This window comes from Aulonocara stuartgranti (assembly GCF_965226115.1).
Source record: "Aulonocara stuartgranti genome assembly, chromosome: 3".
In the NCBI taxonomy this organism is placed as follows: domain Eukaryota; kingdom Metazoa; phylum Chordata; class Actinopteri; order Cichliformes; family Cichlidae; genus Aulonocara; species Aulonocara stuartgranti.
Genome location: NC_138941.1, coordinates 34,622,467 through 34,640,422, shown reverse-complemented (window position 1 = coordinate 34,640,422; position 17,956 = coordinate 34,622,467). Strand labels below are relative to the sequence as shown.

The 17,956-nt window shown below is 40.7% G+C and overlaps 1 protein-coding gene across 1 annotated transcript in view; it reads right to left on the bottom strand.

Annotated features, from left to right (window-relative positions):
• LOC309703378 (phospholipid-transporting ATPase ABCA1) overlaps nucleotides 1-5,197 on the bottom strand; it is a 233,889-nt gene extending 228,692 nt beyond the window's left edge. Inside the window, exon 1 of the mRNA XM_082528159.1 lies at nucleotides 4,963-5,197. The gene's annotated coding sequence lies outside the window, so the exon portion shown is untranslated. The remainder of the gene's footprint in view (nucleotides 1-4,962) is intronic.
• Nucleotides 5,198-17,956: the final 12,759 nt, after the last annotated feature.

The window sequence follows — 17,956 nt, the reverse complement described above, 5'->3', positions numbered from 1 at the left end:
GAAGAAGCAACATATTTTTTTTATATTAACCAATCCAAAACTTTATATTTTGGCTGAGGATTTTAATTTCAGTGTGTGAAAATACAAAAAGGCTTCGAAAAGTATCATTGTCACTGTTTTTGCTCTTTGTTTTCTTATCTGCCACTGTCAAACGGGATGGATTTGACCTGACAGGCTCACAAACCACAAAAACAGAAGAGAGACGAGTATCAACCAGGGAGCTGACAAAAATCAAATGGCTTCAACAACTGCACAGATAAACTGTTAGGCACCAGAAGCCTGTGTTTCTGGGTAATTCCAAATATTGGATTATTGTACTTTGGTGATATTTTCTTATCATTTTTGTCACCTCAAAGAGCCACTTGGCACTATGATGCAGTCTCTTAACAAAGTCCAAATCCAATCTAACTTTTTTTTTCAGAAAGAAAAACAGTTCAGAGGCAAAACTACAGTGTAAATAAATGACTTATTTTTTTAACCTTTAGCAGTTACTGGGAGGATATTTTTCACTGAAATGCCTCATGTTTCAGTCACACTAGAGTACAAACAGGATAGCACCCGATTTGTGATGAGGTAAATAAGAAATCGGTGGTTGTCCAGTGATTACATCAACCTTTTTCACATGGGGTAACCAATTGCAAGTAGCAAGGCAATTGTACAGGACGTCTGGTGGAAGGCAACCTGTCTCCAAACAGTCGTAACTCTGAAACTGCAATCACTCCCTGACAAATACATGAAGGTTTGTAAACAACTCTTATATAAAACCAAATTTCCTCAAATGTGAGGCCATCTGTCCAAGCTAGAACTGTGGGGCTGCAATGGGCCAGTCAAGGTGCACACTTGAACCCAATTAAAACACTGTGGTAAGACCTTCAGAGAGCTGTGCACAAAAGAACACCCTTAAATTTCAATGAACTGAAACCAAAATGAGACTGATTAAGTCAGAAAATGATTCCTTCAAGTTATTGCTGCTAAATTTGGATCTATAAGCTATTAATTCACATGTTTACTAGTTTTTCACAGGACTGCAAAACTGCAAAAATATTCCTGTTCCCACGACTGGATATCATGAATGTAAACAAGAATACACAAGCGCATCTCTACAATGAATTGCCGCGATAAGAGTCTGCATTGTATCTTTCTTTTTCACGTACAGTATATCATACAGTATTACTGCCATTAAGTGTGACATTTGCACAAGCAGGCCCTCAGCATAACAATCAACTATATTACAAAGTAGCTCCTTCTCCCTCTCCATCCGTCTGACAGTTCAATTTCCTGTGCAAAGCTTTAATTTGGAGCATCCTCTCTGCGCCGTATCGGGGTTTTCGATCTTACAAGGTCATCCTTGCATAGAGAAGAAAGGGCTATTGTGCAGATGTTCATATGAAATGTGATTTTTTTTTTATGTTACCCTTATGCCACGGCACCTCTTGAGCAAAACAAAGCTTATCTGTGGGGTAGGAAGGGGGGTGGGGGTGCACTTTAATCTTATGGATGTGTTCTCGTAAAAAGAGCCAGCGGGCATCTAGTTTTGACAGCTGCTGCTTAGAGCTAACAGAGCGGTTACAAAACACACTTTCACAAAACATAATGAAAAAGTACCGAACACGCTGAAAACGCTGTCCACTCGACCACTTCTTATCCACTGAGGCGGTGGCACAGAGCAGAAAAGGCGGTCATGTGTTGCACTTCTAAGGCAAATCTAGTATAATAAAATCTATACTGCTCAACCACAGAAGCTGGTAAAGACACACACACACACACAAACACACATAAACACACACTAGTGGTATTTTATTGATTAAGGAAAACCCTTAAAGTAATTGGCTAAAGTCAATCTAGCCAGATAAACTGTTTTCTTGCTTCATTAAAGGGAACCACAACTTCTGCTTCAGTCATTCAGAGAAACTTATTGACCCCTCCCACACACACACACACACACACACACACACACACACACACACACACGCACACAACCACCCTGTGACATTTTGATACAAGACCCATGGATCTGAAATAAAAAATAACTGTGTTCGTTGCCCTTTACACTGTACAAGAATTAAGTTTGGTTTTGCCTGCAAGTCCCTGTAAACGCATTTAGTCTCCGACAGGATGGATGAACATGACTTAGAGCTCGATACGCAGTAAATCCTTCAGAAGTGTGATGAGTAGGAACTAAGCATGTCTCGTGCAAGATGATTCATATCAAAAACACTCGGGCATCATGATAACCAGATTATCATTTAATCCTGACTGCAGATTTATTTTTCTTATAATTACATAGTATCAGTTGCATTAGCGGCAGCACTAGATTCCCATTCATTTGCACAGCCAGCACGGTGAGTGCTTGAGTTCGATTACAGCGGCCTTCGTATCCACTCTTGTTTATGTTCCATTACTGCTGCATAGTACATCATCTACCTTTGGAAGTAGCATCGGATTAAAAAGAAAAGGTACTGGATCATTTTCAGCAAACTAGTGCTGCATCACATTAATGCTAATGGGAAAAAAATTGATAAGAGTAATAAAAAAGAGGCGTTAACCCCTGTAAAGGATTACCAAAGCCACGCGTGAGGTCTCAAGTTGATTTTCATGCTTTACAGATTTGGAATGGAAATCAATGGCTACCCTCAAGGTGAAAACCCAGCGTAGATACGGTAACGCACGCTATCTATATGAAAACATTCACTTGTGCGTGCGTAACAGCACCAGCTAACGTTATTCCATTGCACAACCATCCCAAAAGTGCATGAAATGAGGTTTTGAGTTTTCTTTTTATGTATTATTATTTTTATATAACTCCGAAAGCCTCTCATCTACACATCAGCTACAGACAGTGCAATATAACTGCATGTAAGCATGAGGAAGTTTGTCCTTTTGTAGCAGATTAAAGGGCGCTCTCCCAACTAGTGACAAATAGGATTTGTAGTGAAAGATAATCCATCGGGATATTTTCTTTTGCTCACTGTCCAACTGCGGTAAATAGTTTAACGCTGGCATTCTGCCTCGAAATTAGTTTTATTCAAGACTTGGAAATAAAACTAAATCCCGATTTAATCACATCCTTCTGATCACATTCAAACATGAAAAAAGGCTAATTATGTAATTATGTTTTGCTGGAAGATAATGTCACCACAAAAAGTCACAGTTAAACCTGAGCTGACTGATAAAAACGGTGAAAAATAAATGTTTGGTACAACAGAGAGTAATATTTAGTTAGGGCATTTTTTCAGAGATTAACCAAAAGTATATTAACATCTAAATAATACCTCAAAATTACAAAGTCAGCACTTTCCGTCACTTTTTCCTTCTTTCTTGTTTCACTGTGAGCTCAGTGCTGCTCCTGCTGTTACAGTGGCCACGTAGGTGGGGGTCTTTTTTTTTGTTTGGCTCTTTTGCCATCAGAATTATTGTCTAAAAGCAAAGAAAGATGCCCAACGGATTTACTTTACCAAATGGACCATCCCAGCCTTGCCGTAATGGTCTATTTGATTCACCTTTCATTGTTTATTTTATTTGTTATTTTCACTTGCTAAATACGGGACAGACTTGACTGAGGAAAAGAAAGGGAGAAAGAAAGCGGGAAAGAAAAACAGCGGGGAAGAGGGACGGGGATAAAGGGCAAAAAAAACAAAAGCCAACAAAATAAGCAGACAAAAAATACATATATCAATCACCTGGATCACCTGTTGAGAAAGAAAAAAGAAAACAAGCAGAAGGAAAAAAAAAAAGAGCAACATAATAAACAACATCACAATGATCTATGGGAATATAACAGTAAATACTAAATATTAAACATTATTGTGCAGCACGTAAGATCGACAGCGCACAGTGTGCTTTGAGGTAGCAGCCAAAAAGGGTGTAGTTTGTGTGTGCGAGCACCTGTGTGTACTAGAGATGGCACGATACCACTTTTTTATGTCCGATACCGATATCATAAATTTGGATATCTGCCGATACCGATATGAATCCGATATGGTGTTTTTTAATCAACAAAACTGTTTTTTAAATATCTTGCTGCATTTTGTATAAGTTCATACTCAAGTTTAAAACAACAACTACACTAAAGCTATTCTGTTATACCTGTATGCAAAAAAAAATGTTTCATAGTTCAGCAATACTGATCAATCTAATAAACTTAGACCTACACCATTCTCCCTATTCTGGTATTTTAAAGAGTACTTAGCATAAATATTAAGCAACCTAACTAATAGGGTTCCAACTCCCAGCAACAACAAAAATAAATAAATAAAAAATAGGGAACCACCCCTCACGCTCCACCTCATGATGCTTAATCGACGTAATCAACTTTAATTTGATGCAGTGTGAAAAAAAATGCATAGAAATCAATTATTTTTCAAGAAATATTAAATAGATTCAACATCTTTCTTCAACAAAATTGCAGATGGCACAGATGGTACCTTCCCAAAGGAAAAAGTACTATAGCTTACTAGGGTATATATATTAGACTTAATAGTTACTATATACAGTAATTGACTTCTATTCATTTTACATCAAATTAAAACTTTGGGTGTCAGATAATTATTTATTAAAAGCTAGACATTTTAAATGAGAATAAGAAAGAAAAGTATGTCTTTGTGCCCCCTTTTCCCAGTTAATGCCCTATCGGCCCCCCTGGCTAAACTTTGCTAGATCCGCCCCTGCACAGTTACCAGCCGTCAGCTACGTAGAAAAAGATCCTCGAGTAGAAAGTAATATTACATAAATTCTAACAACAGCTTATCAAGCTTAAACGTGCTGCTGTTGTTCAGCCGCTGGTTTCCTCTTTCTGGTGCAAAGTGGGCCAAAAACAAACAAGAGAGACGGACTCCCGACAGAAAAGCCGATCAGCTGATCGTTAAGCAGTTTCATGATTGAAGTAGCAGCCGGAGAGCGAGAGGCAGTCGCTTGTTAAGCTTAACGCAGGAATGCTTTACAAACATTCAGAGATGGACTTACACACTTGCTTTACTTCTCTCGGGATAACTTTGTCGGAGATGAAATGCCGGGTTGCTAGCGAAGCTCCAAATGCTATCCAGACCACCACAGGTCCCGCATGCCACAGCCGCTCTATCACGTGATGCATACTGCTCCGACGTGCTAACGTTCTGAGGCGAGTTACGGCGTGTTGCAAGTTTTGTGAGGTGTTTTCGTGATATTTAATGGATCGGATTACATTTTTTATTTTTCTCCGATATCCGATCCAGTAATTTAGGTCAGTATCGGACCGATACCAATATGTAATATCGGATCTCTAGTGTGTACACCTGTGAGCATGAATGCGCTTGTATTTAAAAGGTTCCTTCATGTAATGATCTGCTAGAGGGTGTGGGGGGGCCACAGCCCCGTCCTCCAGGGCATGAAGCAGGTATGGAGGAGATCAAAACTCCAGACATCCAGAGGCCCCCAGAACACAAGAGACCAAGGAAGACCAACAGAGGGGCAGCCGCGCCACTGTCCCAGAAAGAGCTGAGGAGAGTCCCAGATGAGGGCTCACTCAGCAGCCGCGGAGCAGAAGCCAGGGGGAGTTGCAGTGACGCGCCCATGAGCTCCACCGGCAGCCAGCCGTGCCTGAGTGACCGAGCCCCAGGCCGAGAGGCCGGGGGCACCCCACCCATAAGCAGCCACCAAGGAGTGAGCCGGTGTGTACCTGGACGCCCATCCCCGGACACAAAGAACCACCAACGCACCGATGTCTGAGGGTGTCTGCCACTGGAAGGGGAAGTGGTGGGGGGACATAGGCCTCCAAACCTTGGAGGGCCTGAGATGTCCCCAGAGAGGTGGCGTCTGATACCCAACCTGACATATAGACACAGACATACAGGCACACACAGACACAAACATCCATTCCCACCCTCATGCTCTCATATGCACTCACTCCACACTCAACCAACGTGGAGACAGACATAAAGAGACGCTGTACACACGATCACACTCCCCAAGCGTACTCTACGAACCGGGTCTAGGTACCCTTGCCCCTGGAGGGGGGAACTGCACCCAGACCCAGGTGGTGTTACCCTTTTCCCTGCGGTGGGGAGAAGCAGACCGCCCCGACTCCGCAGCAGCAGGGAGGCCCCACATTCCAGACCCCAATCGGACGGCCAACTCCTCCTCCTAGCCCCCCCGCTCCAGCAGGCCACAGAGAATGGGGGTGAGAGAAGACTCCAAACCTCCCTCCACCCGCTCATTGTAGTGTTGATGCATGTGTGTTCTAAGGTGGCAAGGTGGTAACAGCGGCAGTTCTGACAAGAAACACTGATCAGGAAACAACATTAAACACGACACAAAGGGGATTTAATACTGCTGAAAAACCTGTGTCCTCTCCGCCATATTTATATCTGGATCAGCTCTGTTGTTTCACATTAGCAGCTGCGTCTCACTCAAGTAGACAGCCAAACATTCATCAGTGACCCAGCGCAGGAGCTGAATGTAAAATGCCAGCAGAGTTATTTTAAGTCCAAATGAGAGACTGATATTCATTGTTTGGTTTCGTCGCCAGCACTTTCACTGCATATTTCTCTATGATTACCAAAATACAGCATAGCCCTGTATGCGAACACGGACACCTTACAGTGCGAAGATGATTTGTGTTAATGAAACATCTGAACGTTAACTAGATGTTAACACCAAGCAGGCTTTGATTGGATACTTGCTGCCTCTTTGCAACATTGCACTCGTGTAGTAGTGAGCTACTAGATCTGTAGTATAGCAATGTACCTAAATACTGCACCGACTGGATTTTTAAGAGTAGGATAATTGCATTTTTGTAGCAGATCCAATGCAAACATATATTTGCACTCTCAAGTACATTCACTCTAAATATACCTGGACTTTAGAGCAATTGACTCACCGTCCTCTCCTAGAGAGCCATTGATTGAAATTAAGCCAACCCAAAAAGGAAAAAAGAAAACCAGAAGCAGCCAATTAGTCTTGAATTCTTAGTTCAACATCTGAAATCAAACTGCTTAATCATTGCACAAATCCTCTGACTCCCTGCAATCGTCTTCTATTGTGCAGAATGCAATTGCATATTTATACTAAAATACTTCCCTGTCAGGCTGTGAAAACAGAGTCTGTTGCACTGTTACCTTAATCATAAAACGCAATTAGAGTTGAATAAAATTACACCTGTGTTATAAGAATGTGTAACCATTTATTAAAAAGAAAACCAAACGAACCTAAAAGCATAACAGAGTCAAACACTAAGTGATATGAAATCAGGAAATTCCTGTTTTTGTGCAGCTTTCATCTTTTAGAATCCAGAGTTCACCTTCGCTCATCCAAGAAGTGCAGACTGAACCAGGTTGCCCGGCGACCAGATTAGAAAACATGGCACTTTACAACTTCATCATTTGTATCTAACTGCGTGCCGCTATGTGCTAGCATCCATGATATACCACGGTGTTGGTATTAGCATCGAGCCATATCCAGCCCCTGTGATGAAAGCAGATGTGTGCACATTAGTGAGAGCATCCCTTTAGGAGATCTCATTAAATTGCTGGATCGCAGCAGTATCCAATCAACAGTATCCACAGAGAATCCAGAGGAATATTTTGTAGCATTCTAGCTGGGGCTGCAAATAATAGTTTGGGTGGGATTTGTCCTTTCTTTTTACATTTATTTAATTATTCCTTCATTTTTGGCTCTAAAATGTTTCCATGCCAGTGATTAGTACATTGAAACATAGACCTCCAACAGCAGACTGCCTTATCTGGGCTCTCAATAGCATATTTCCCAGGAACGCTGATTATTATCAAGCTAGGTCAAGAGATTAATGGATCTGTAAGATTATTTAAGCTACACATGGCCTTCGTGTTGGCTAACATCAGGAAACTCTCCGCTTTCTTCTTTCCCTTTCGGCCAAAGATAGAAAACAATAAAGGAAAATATCTGCAGTGTGGACATGGCTGTATGTTCAAAGGTTTTAAAATGCTGGTGGTGCATCTGGGACCGGCCACCTAGCCTGCCGTGACACTATCGCCACATTCAATCTACAGTATGCTGATTCTATCATAATAAAGAAAATTGGCTCAGCCCCTAAGGAGAAGGGCCCTAATAGAAAATAATTCTGCCCTTGAAACACTCAGGGCCATGCTTTGATTAGATGATGCTATCTTTTGTTTAGACTTGAGCATCTGGGGCAGGACCATGTGTTCATATATTTAATTAAAATACCATTGGCTGCACTGACAAAGGGTACTTATCTCATCAAAGTGTTCACCCTGGATTTTTTCTCTTAATTCAAAAGATTATCTTTGTTGATTGGCCATAGAGGTGGGATGGATGGATGGAGGCGGGAGAGGGGGGGGGGGGATACGGGTGTGCGATGATGAGTATGGAACCCATTGGCTCTTCAGAGCACTGGCTTGTCTGTTATCCACCTTGACTGCAAGCCAGACCTCATCACAGAGCGCCATCTGGCTTGGAGACAGAACTATTTTACCTTTATCACCGGATTTTTTTATCATTCATCTAGGAGGTGCAGGAGAGCATAATTACACTGTCATTATCGCTGTCACAACCTTGCGGCAACAAAATTTGTAACACTGACCCACCAAAAATTATAACAAGCCCCCGCTTCTACCGACGCACTGTCAAAGTACAACAGGGGCCAAGCAGGTTTCAGTGATTATGTCAGTTTTTCAAAATTAATAATCTGGTCTTTCAAATGACAGAAAACTGTAATAATATTTTCATTTTGCAGAGTACACTGACTTACAGCTTTTATTGATCTGATGCCATCTCGGCCTCACAGAAGCTAAAATGTGCTTTCAAAAAAATTTAATTGACTGTATTGGAGTATATTCCATATTAAAAAATATCATTTGAAAAATATATTTAAAATATAAAACTTTACATTGAAGTGTTTAGTTTTAAATACAAATAATTAGTGTGTAGATTATGTTTACCAGTATGTGCCTGTGCTACTGCACCGTTTGGTGAACAGATATACTGAACCAAATTGTGAAAAGTAAAAAAATAGAAGTAGCAGATGTTGTTTATATAAATGAATGGAAGATAATTATGCTGCTGATTGCTTGTTTATAAGCTGCAAAATGTATTTGCACCTATGTATGTTTAAGAGACCACACCATTGCTCCTTTGTCTATAACATAAATGCACTACAACACTCCGATTAAGTGCATAATTCAAAATGTATACAATTGTTCAGCCCAATAAACACCCATATAGTAAAAGAACTATAGAATAACTTCATTGTCATTGAGGTTAAGTTTTATTTGTACCTGTAAATTAAATTCATCTGAAAAAAAGCAGGAAGATGATATGATGCGGGGAAAAGTGGGGGCTATTTCACATTGATATTCCAGTGCCATCAATACATTTACACAGTTATTTATCAGACATAAAACTTCTAATCTTATTCTTTCAGCTGCTGCCTTATTCACATCGCATTCTCACATATCATCACAGCAGATGGATCTACATAATTGATTTGGCACATATTTTTATACCAGATGCTCTTCCTGACATTCATCTGATAAATTTGATGTTACTGTTGTCAAATTACAATACTTTTTGCCTTCACTCACCTCTTCACTCCCTATTTGTTCATACACCACTTTGCATTTAGTCATTAGTTAGTATGAAACTCTGGCTTTCTTCCATGGTGTGTTCTTTTGTCCCGTCACCCTCTCCACACCCCCAAACGGTCGTCCTCCTCCCTGGTTCTGCAGGTTTCTTCCTGTCAAACGGGAGTTTTCTCTTCCCACTATTGCCAAGTGTTTGCTCATTATTGGATCGTCTGATCTGATGGGTTTTCTCTCTGTTATTGTAGGTTTTTTTTTTTTTTTTAACTTACAGAGCAATGTGAGGTGACTGATGTTGTAAAAAATGAATAACTGTCCCAGGGGTGTGTGGCTCTTCCTGGTCTCAAACCAGGGATCCTTTGCATGTTATGAAAATGATGCTAATCACTACACTGTGGAGCCATTAAATCTTAACCGTAAACTTGACTTCATCAGTTAACGTGCTGTAAAACTGACGCCAAAAACACTGCTATTTGCAGATATCAAGAATGAGTATTGAGTATTTGCTAAATTAGATGTTACTGTTGTGAAATTAAAAGGATAAGGTTCTTTTCTAAAGTGTTCTAGGTGAACAAATGCTACAAATCTAGTCTGATGGTATGCGGTTGCTAGGCAGCATGATGATGTCATATTATCTGATACAGATGAGAACCTTCAGAACCCTAAGATGCACCTGTGTGGCAGTTTTGGTCGGTCAACTTGTGATTGCGTGGGTGGAGTTTGCGGACAAAAAAAGATACAGTTTGTGGATTATAATAAGATTTTAGGAAACATAAGCATGCCTGCATACAGTCCATTTATTAATCCCAGCTCTAACTGTACAGTATGTAATCTAAAACACTATAATAATAAACTGCTATCTGTGATCCAGTTCAGTTATCCAAGGTCAACGTGTTCAAGTCACAGCCAGCCTGAGTGTAAACAGCACTGCAGCTGAACTGAACTAAAAGCTTTCAGACCACTGAGACCATACCTAGAATTAAGTAAAACGACATCATGCTGCAGTAGTCATCTCGGTTATGTATAGCACACTCATCCCGCGACCTGAAGTAACACTTCAAAAAATTCCCAGGGCAGCCATTACCGCTTTCCAGGCTTCGCGTGCTTCTCCTCCTGTGGCCTGCGCACCGCAAATGATCTTCCAAATGAACTCACAGAGGATTCTCGTGAATGTCACGTAACCTGTTTGCCCGTGGCATGAGGGGCCTGTTTGCTTCTCCCGGGCGAGTAAGTGTTGTGATATAGTCAGGCGTTTAAGAGGTACAAGAGGTTTTGCTGCTTATCCCTTCAGTCATAAAGCCAGGCAATGATGGGACACGATGAAGTGTATTTACGAGTGAACAAAAGTCAGTAAAGCTACTGGGAGTGACTTTAAGATATGGAACAATGCACAAGGGCATACGGATATGCAAAGATGACGCCGTGTGATTTATGAAAACATGCGCAGGATACACAAGAAAATAAAAATAACAGAAACACACTCTGAAGTGACTAAAGCACCCATGTAAAAGGTTGCTGTAGCAGATCTAATGCTAATTAGCACCATGACTCAACCTCCTCTATGACAGTGAACTGAATATCTTCACTGCTGGTTCCACAAAGCAGACACTTAATTGATGTCGCCTTGGTCCCTGGGAAATTGTGATAGGAAATTTTAACTACTTTCTAGCACATTACAGACATTTAAAACTGCTGCTAGCCAGCTTCCAGTGTTTACATTTAATTATAGCAACTGTAGCCACAATTTTAACGTGACCTTAAAACAACACTTAGAGGGAGGCAGAGGGAGAAACAAGAGAGTTCATTCATGTCACTGAGCCAGAAAGTTGACCTTGTTCACTTCATCTGTGCCAATACCCTATCCCTAACCCCAACTCTGACCCCAGTCACTCAGAATATTTAATTCTGGTTTTGATGTTAAATTGTTTTTCGAAGTCTTTGCAGTCATGGAACAAGGAAAAAAAAAACAACAACTCAGTTTTACTTTTCTCCAAAATAGGGTCACCACCTATGTTCACAACCAATGCCATTGCCATAACTCCTTAACTCCATCACTATTTGTGGAAAAATGTCTGAATTTTTGTTTTGAATCTGAATACAATTCTGGCTCATATGTCACAATATTATCACAAACAGATTGAATTAATTGCTCTTTGACCCCATTCAGCTGCAGACTGATAGCAGGCAGCAAGTCCATTGCAAACGGTCACAATAATTTTGGTCCTGCCATGGTCTCCAACCACTGTTTTCCCCAGTGTTACTGTAGCATAAAATACAATGATTGCCACTCTTTCAAATCTTTGCTTTCTTGGTTGCTATGGCGATTGCTGGCTTGGTTCAGACGGGAAAGAAAATTTAGTTGAAATATATTACTTACAAATTTGTGCACTCGCACACAAAAGAACTTGACCATTTATGTCCATGAACATGAAAAACCGGCTGCCTTTTTGTGACTATTTCACATGTTGTTATGAGACCTGGTTGCTCAGTAACACATATTGTTATCTCCTGTTTCACTAAAGCATACACCTTGCCCAAATTAGTTTTCAAACATGTAAGTTTTTCATATGTGCTGTGACAGCCATGTGCTAAAACACTTTTCTGTGTAGGTTAGCTAGTTTTATGGCTAAAAACAAGCTAGGTTAGCTTAGCCCAATGTACTAGGTTAGCTTGTTTATAACCCTTGTGTTGTCCCATACACTTGTTTGCCATACACCTAGTCGTCATTTTTGACCCGAGGACAACAAGCTAGGTTAGCTTGTTTTTAGCCACAATTTAGGATCTCCATCTCTTTTTCTCTCTCTAAACAGCGGGATAGATGATGAGGTTACATCCTGTAAAACAATATTAAAAATAAACCAGCAGAAAACTCATAATGTGATAAACTCTTTTTCTTTTGGAGTCGAGCTCAACAGGAGCAGGTGGGCAGGACGACAAATTAAAACTTGCTAGCAGCATTTGTGCTACTATCATCTCCAAAGATTTCATATTCATTACTTAATGATATTAAGCCATTCAGCCTGTTTAGTTCAATTACAAATTAAGAGAGAAAAAAGACCAGTAATATTTCTAACACTTCCCAAGATAATCTTTCTTCCCTTGAACAACTGTTCTTCTTCTAAAATGACTTGCAACACTGATAAGAGCTCATCCTAAACAAAAACTAACATTTGAAAATTAAAATGAACATAGTAATTTGGTAGAAAGCATTATGTTCATGTGAGGATCATTAATCAAGGTGTCTTAAACTTGGTTGTGTGGATTGAAGACCACAACCCCTTTCCCCTATTGCTAATAAAAATCCCCAAAGTTTGCAGTACAGTGGGGCAAAAAAGTATTTAGTCAGCCACCGATTGTGCAAGTTCCCCCACCTAAAATGATGACAGAGGTCAGTAATTTGCACCAGAGGTACACTTCAACTGTGAGAGACAGAATGTGAAAAAAAAATCCATGAATCCACATGGTAGGATTTGTAAAGAATTTATTCGTAAATCAGGGTGGAAAATAAGTATTTGGTCAATAACAAAAATACAACTCAATACTTTGTAACATAACCTTTGTTGGCAATAACAGAGGTCAAACGTTTACTATAGGTCTTTACCAGGTTTGCACACACAGTAGCTGGTATTTTGGCCCATTCCTCCATGCAGATCTTCTCGAGAGCAGTGATGTTTTGGGGCTGTCGCCGAGCAACACGGACTTTCAACTCCCGCCACAGATTTTCTATGGGGTTGAGGTCTGGAGACTGGCTAGGCCACTCCAGGACTTTCAAATGCTTCTTACGGAGCCACTCCTTTGTTGCCCGGGCGGTGTGTTTTGGATCATTGTCATGTTGGAAGACCCAGCCTCGTTTCATCTTCAAAGTTCTCACTGATGGAAGGAGGTTTTGGCTCAAAATCTCACGATACAGGGCCCCATTCATTCTGTCCTTAACACGGATCAGTCGTCCTGTCCCCTTGGCAGAAAAACAGCCCCATAGCATGATGTTTCCACCCCCATGCTTCACAGTAGGTATGGTGTTCTTGGGATGCAACTCAGTATTCTTCTTCCTCCAAACAGGACGAGTTGAGTTTATACCAAAAAGTTCTACTTTGGTTTCATCTGACCACATGACATTCTCCCAATCCTCTGCTGTATCATCCATGTGCTCTCTGGCAAACTTCAGACGGGCCTGGACATGCACTGGCTTCAGCAGCGGAACACGTCTGGCACTGCGGGATTTGATTCCCTGCCGTTGTAGTGTGTTACTGATGGTGACCTTTGTTACTTTGGTCCCAGCTCTCTGCAGGTCATTCACCAGGTCCCCCCGTGTGGTTCTGGGATCTTTGCTCACCGTTCTCATGATCATTTTGACCCCACGGGATGAGATCTTGCGTGGAGCCCCAGATCGAGGGAGATTATCAGTGGTCTTGTATGTCTTCCATTTTCTGATGATTGCTCCCACAGTTGATTTTTTTCACACCAAGCTGCTTGCCTATTGTAGATTCACTCTTCCCAGTCTGGTGCAGGTCTACAATACTTTTCCTGGTGTCCTTCGAAAGCTCTTTGGTCTTGGCCATGGCGGAGTTTGGAGTCTGACTGTTTGAGGCTGTGGACAGGTGTCTTTTATACAGATGATGAGTTCAAACAGGTGCCATTCATACAGGTAACGAGTGGGGGACAGAAAAGCTTCTTACAGAAGACGTTACAGGTCTGTGAGAGCCAGAGATTTTCCTTGTTTGAGGTGACCAAATACTTATTTTCCACCCTAATTTACGAATAAATTCTTTACAAATCCTACCATGTGAATTCATGGATTTTTTTTTCACATTCTGTCTCTCACAGTTGAAGTGTACCTCTGGTGCAAATTACTGACCTCTGTCATAATTTTAGGTGGGGGAACTTGCACAATCGGTGGCTGACTAAATACTTTTTTGCCCCACTGTACATTGGGCCACCAAGGTCCAGAAGCTGAGACGTTCCAAACACCCTATTTTAAATCAATGTGGGCTGCTAAAAAGAAGAAGAAGAAGAAGAAGAAGTAGCTTATTTTATTTTATGTGCTGAGGCTGTCAGGTCGTCCCAATACACATAGCTGTAGATGACATTGATTCACCTTTCATTTGGAATTCTGCCAGGCATTCAGCCATTGATTTTTCAATAGTAGGCAAGATATGAAATGTGCCATTTTATATTATCACATCTCAGCTACTCACATGCTGTTGTTCACACGGCATGCAGGTGTTTCTACCCCCCCTACACACACAAGCAAACATCCACGCAGGCTTGTGTCCTCGCTCACAGACGTGAACTCACACATACACGGCTGCTCGTAATGACAACACGAGCCGCCAGACAAGTTTTCCAATACCATCTTCTCGACCAGACGGCTCACAAATGGACACTTGTCCTTATCAGTGCAGCCACACTGTTTCTGCTCTACCTTTCCTTCCTCAGTTAATACTGGTTTAAAAGATGCGGAACGAAAAGTAGACCACAGAAAGCAAAAAAGGTACACTTAAACGTATTCTTCGTTTTCCTGTCTGCTGTAGAGTTAACATTAACCATGAGAGAGGCCAAAACTGGGAGATTTAATATACTGTATGCAGCTAAATGAAGAAATGAGGATATAGGCTACTGATTTGCATTTGCTGAAATTCATTTATGCTAACAATAAAATAAATCAGCTATGGATGAAGCGATTAGGAGAACTGGAACGCTGGTAAGAGCTGGAGGAGGAGGATGACGTCAGCAACAAGGATACCTCCAATCACATGGACTGGCCAATGAAACATCCCCTGGAGGTTAAAAGATGTGTACATCTGTCAGTGTTTTCAGCCTCTTTTAACCTGTGAAACACAAAAATGATAACAGCACGTATGTATCATTTAATCTCATTTCATTTAAAAGTAATTTAAAAACTGTGCGGTGCTTTCAAAAGAAACTTTAAGCACTTACAGTGTATATTGAATCTTCCTGTAGAAGCTCCAAAGTGGCCTATTTTAAGAGCTGTGAGCACATGTCAACACTTATTTTGTAGTTAGGGAGGTAAGCAGAAAACATTTAGCAATTAAAGATTTCAATCTAAGGTCTGATGGCCTAGCCGGCAAAATCAATATACATTTGTGGCAGGCAGAAAATATTCTCACTTGGGTAAACAGTGTTAACAAAGCATAATGTCGGGCTTCAAAACAAAAATCGAAAGAAACCTCTATCTCTGCATGTGTCACTAAATATCTGTGGGCACGAGTGTCTCAAGCCAGGGGGAACAAGCCACTGCTAATTCCACAGTGCATTTTGTGCCACGTGAGCACGTCCCTGGTCAGCATCAGGGCTCGTTTATAAAGTGGGTAGGGGCCCGGAGTCACATCTTCAGCACATTTCATGAACTCCGCGGGGACTGCAAATGCCAGTCAATGTCACGCGGCGGTGATGTCCAGAGCACTTTCGGTCATATTTCCAAGTAAAGAGAGCCATGCTTATTAAGCATGCGGGCTTGCAAAAGTGCTAGAGCTGAAGCCCCCTTCATCCTTTATCTTGCGACCCGAGATCCTGGCTGTAATAAGAGGAGCGCCACATCTTTGGCAATTTCTCACAATGACTCAGCCATCCATCACAGTTCCAGCTCTGTGAAAATAGGCTGATCTCCCCCCACAGTCTCCCTGCAACAGCTACTTTACATGCAGGACAGAGTAAAATATAATAAGCACACATGGTGAGACAGAAATAAGCCTTGGTCTGTTTATCACATGGTAATTTAATGAGTTCATTACCCCAGTGGGAATGTCTTCAGCTCCAAAAACTTGCATTTGAAGAATCTGTTAATAACTGTAGTTATACAATCTTTAGGTTTGGTTTAATCAATTATTCTACAGAATCTGCAAATGATCTAAGTCTTAATTTAATGTTCACAAAGTCACCTGTCTGTTTGTAAATAGTCCAGTGAAAGAATATATTAGAATGTGCATTAAGTTTTGCTTTCAGTATGAACATTCAATCAAATGCCTCTTTATAATGAAAAATGAAACTTTAATCATTATCAGCGTCTGCTGCTGGATGCACCTGTTTGTCTCCTTATTTTTACCCTTTACTTTTCCAACACACTGACTGGTTTAGCTAACCGCTGTAACCAACTGAGCCACATAAAACTGTAGGCATCCACAAACCAGCCCTGCCAAGAGAGCTGAATTAAATAAGGGATAAAAGGATGTTGTACATTTACTGCAACAAGCTAACATTTTTCAGTTTAGTGCAGTTTTATTTCTTTATATAGCACCAATTCACAAAAAAAGTCACCTTAAGTAGCTTTATATTGTATGGTAACCAGTGTTGGTCAAGTTACTTGAAAAAAGTAATCAGTAACTAATTACTGATTACTTCCCCAAAAAAGTAATCCCGTTACTTTACTGATTACTTATTTTCAAAAGTAATTAATTACTTAGTTACTTAGTTACTTTTTAAAAACACGATTTACAACCTGAGTAGGTGATAAAGCGATAGATCTTTCAGCCCAATTCGACTTTTTCTGCATAATCCATCATACAAAATGTAATCAAATGGAAAAGTCTCTTTTTTTAACTTGTTTTATCAGTTTTAATCTTTTAACTTTATGCATCAAGCAAAAATTTAATTATATGCAACATTCTCTGACTGGAATAAATTCGTTTAACATTTAAACCTATTTTCTGCACATTCCAGCACATAAAATAAAATATTTTTTGTGTTTACACTCAGTCTTTCAAATAGATGCAAGTAAAACACAGCAGAAAATAAATAAAGTCAAAGACTAGAGGTCCTGTTGCTCTGTTTTCACCTGTAAAGCAGGACTGCGGTAGGCGGAGGTTTACCCTGGTGCAGGTGTGCCGCAGCGGTCAGTGGAAGAATCCTCGAGTTTCTCTGAGTTTCCCATTACGTCGTTGCGCACTCGGTGCTTGCTTGGAAGTTTAGGGGTTGTTTTCGCTGTAAAAATAAGTTTTCTTCCCACGCACAACGGACGCTAATGTTTTTGTCACTTTTTATGGAATCAAACTCAAAGTAAGGTCAGTACTTCCACGCTTTAAACGCTGCACGCTCATACTCTCTCCCACAATCGATATATGATCCACTGTTGATCTGCACACAGCTGTTGTCACTAACAGCGCACTCGCTTACGTCACTGTCATGAGACATTCTCGCAAAAAAATCACGGTTTTAGTAACGCAGTAACGCAGCGTTCCTACGGGAAAGTAACGGTAATCTAATTACTGTTTTTGCAATAGTAATCCCTTACTTTACTCGTTACTTGAAAAAAGTAATCGCGTTACAAGTAACGTGTTACTGCCCATCTCTGATGGTAAACACCCTACAGTAATATAGAAAAAAACTCATCAAACAACCTTCTATGAGTAAGCACGTGGCAACAGCGGGAAGGAAAATCTTCCTTTTAA